This window comes from Arachis stenosperma, chromosome 6, assembly GCF_014773155.1.
Source record: "Arachis stenosperma cultivar V10309 chromosome 6, arast.V10309.gnm1.PFL2, whole genome shotgun sequence".
Classification (NCBI taxonomy): Eukaryota; Viridiplantae; Streptophyta; class Magnoliopsida; order Fabales; family Fabaceae; genus Arachis; species Arachis stenosperma.
In genome coordinates, this window is record NC_080382.1 from 117756799 (window position 1) to 117759831 (window position 3033).

The 3033-nt window shown below is 35.7% G+C and overlaps 1 non-coding gene across 1 annotated transcript; it reads right to left on the reverse strand.

Moving 5' to 3' along the window:
* Positions 1–2574: 2574 nt before the first annotated feature.
* Positions 2575–2682, reverse strand: LOC130938036 (small nucleolar RNA R71). Its single transcript, XR_009069219.1, has one exon. It is a non-coding gene; the product is annotated as a small nucleolar RNA R71 (small nucleolar RNA).
* Positions 2683–3033: the final 351 nt, after the last annotated feature.

Consider the following 3033-nt stretch of genomic DNA (forward strand, 5'->3'; position numbering starts at 1 on the left):
ATCGACAGATGATTAGCCGTGCTGTGACAGAGCGCATTGAACATTTTCACTGAGAGGACAGGACTGTAGCCACTGACAACGGTGATGCCCAACATACAGCTTGCCATGGAAAGGAGTAAGAAGGATTGGATGAAGACAGTAGGAAAGCAGAGAGACGGAAGGGACAAAGCATATCCATACGCTTATCTGAAATTCCCACCAATGAATTACATAAGTATCTCTATCCTTATTTTATGTTTTATTTATCTTTTAATCATTAATCCTCCATAACCATTTGAATCTGCCTGACTGAGATTTACAAGATGACCATAGCTTGCTTCATACCAACAATCTTCGTGGGATCGACCCTTACTCGCGTAAGGTTTATTACTTGGACGACCCAGTGCACTTGCTGGTTAGTTGTGCGAAGTTGTGATGAAGAGAGCAATTGAGCGTACCATGTTGATGGCGCCATTGATGATCATAATTTCGTGCACCAAGTTTTTGGCGCCGTTGCCGGGGATTGTTTGAGTTTGGACAACTGACGGTTCATCTTGTTGCTTAGCTTAGGTATTTTTCTTCAGAATTTTTAAGAATGAATTCTAGTGTTTCAAGGTGATGTTCTTATCATCACCAAAGCTGATTGATTCTCATCAATTTAGCTCTTGAATGTAATGTCCTGTTGAAACTTGGCTAGCCATGTCTAATTTCTTTAGACTAAAGCTTTAGACTAACATTGCATGATTCCTAGAATTCTCATTAAGAATTTTGATATCCTTATTTTCTTTTTCACTCAATTTTCAAAAAAAATCCAAAAAAAATTATAAAATCTTAAAACCAAAAATATTTTTTATTTCTTGTTTGAGTCTAGTGTCTAATTTTAAGTTTGGTGTAAATTGCATGTCTTTATTCCTCTAATTTTCGAAAATTACATGCATTATGTTCTTCATTAATCTTCAAGTTGTTCTTGATGATTCCCTTGCTCTGATCTTTACATTCTCTTGTCTTGAGTGTTTTGTTGTTTCTCATATGCATTCTCATTTTGTTAGTGTCAATAGTATACAAACTTCTAAGTTTGGTGTCTTGCATGCATTGTTTATTGGATCTTAGTTTCATTTTGATTATTTCTCATTAATAAAAAATCCAAAAAAAAATTTAATTTGTGTCTTTTCAAGTCAATAATACAGAGAATTGAAGATTCAGAACATTCAGCAGAGGAATTACACAGAAAAAGCTGGGCGTTCAAAACGCCCAGTGAGGAAGGAAAACTGGCGTTTAAACGCCAGCCAGGGTACCTGGCTGGGCGTTTAACGCCCAAAAGGGTAGCATTTTGGGCGTTTAACGCCAGGATGGCACAAGAGGGAAGATTTTGTTTTTAATTCAAATGTTTTTCAAGTTTTCATAACTTTTTCAAAAGCAAATCTTTTTCAAATCATATCTTTTCAATCAAATCTTTTTCAAAATCAATTTCTTTCTATTTTCAAAAATACTTGCTAACAATTAATGATTTGATTCAACATTTCAAGTATGTTGCCTTTTCTGTTGAGAAAGGTTTAATGTCTGAATCATATCTTTTAAATTTCTTGTTAGCCAAGTCATTAATTTTCAAAATCAAATCTTTTTAAATTGTTTTTCAAATCATATCTTCTCAATCATATCTTTCTAAAACTATATCTTTTCAATCATATCTTTTTATCACATTTTTTTCAAAATTAATTTTTCAATCATATCTTTTTGATTTCTAATTTCAAAGTCTTTTTCAAAAATCACTTTATTTCTTTCCCAATCATATTTTTCGAAAATCATTCTTCAATTTTTCAAAATGTTTTTAAAATCTTTTTAATTTATTTTCGAAAATTTCTTCCCCTCTTCTCACATCCTTCTATTTATGGACTAACACTCCTCCTCAATGCACAATTTGAACTCTATCTTTCTTGATAAATTCGAATTCTTCTACCCCTTCCTTCTATTTTTCCTTTCCTCTGACACCTCAAGAAATCTCTATACTGTGACATAGAGGATTCCATATTTTCTTGTTCTCTTCTCTTTCATATGAGCAGGAGCAAAGACAAAAGCATTCTTGTTGAGGCTGACCCTGAACCCGAAAGGACCTTGAAGCGAAAGCTAAGAGAAGCTAAAGCACAACTCTCTGTAGAGGACCTAATAGAAATCTTCAAACAAGAAGAAGACATGGCAACCGAAAACAACAACAATGCCAACAATGCAAGGAAGGTGTTGGGTGACTTTACTGCACCTACTCCCGACTTCTATGGGAGAAGCATCTCTATCCCTGCCATTGGAGCAAACAACTTTGAGCTTAAGCCTCAATTAGTTTCTCTAATGCAACAGAATTGCAAGTTCCATGGACTTCCATTGGAAGATCCTCATCAGTTTTTAGCTGAGTTCTTGCAAATCTGTGACACTGTCAAGACTAATGGGGTTGACCCTGAGGTCTACAGACTTATGCTATTCCCTTTTGCTGTAAGAGACAGAGCTAGGATATGGTTGGACTCACAACCTAAAGAAAGCCTGAACTCTTGGGAAAAGCTAGTCAATCCCTTCTTGGCAAAGTTTTTTCCACCTCAAAAATTGAGTAAGCTTAGAGTGGAAGTCCAAACCTTCAGACAGAAGGAAGGTGAATCCCTCTATGAAGCTTGGGAAAGATACAAACAATTGATCAGAAAGTGTCCTTCTGACATGCTTTCTGAATGGAGCATCATAGGTATCTTCTATGATGGTCTGTCTGAACTGTCCAAGATGTCATTGGATAGCTCTATTGGAGGATCTCTTCATCTGAAGAAGATGCCTACAGAAGCTCAAAAACTCATTGAAATGGTTGCAAATAACCAATTCATGTACACTTCTGAAAGGAATCTTGTGAACAATGGGACGAATCAGAAGAAATGAGTTCTTGAGATTGATACTCTGAATGCCATATTGGCTCAGAACAAAATATTGACTCAGCAAGTCAATATGATTTCTCAAAGTCTGTCTGGAATTCAAGCTGCACCAGGCAGTACTAAGGACGCTTCATCTGAAGAAGAAGCTTATGAT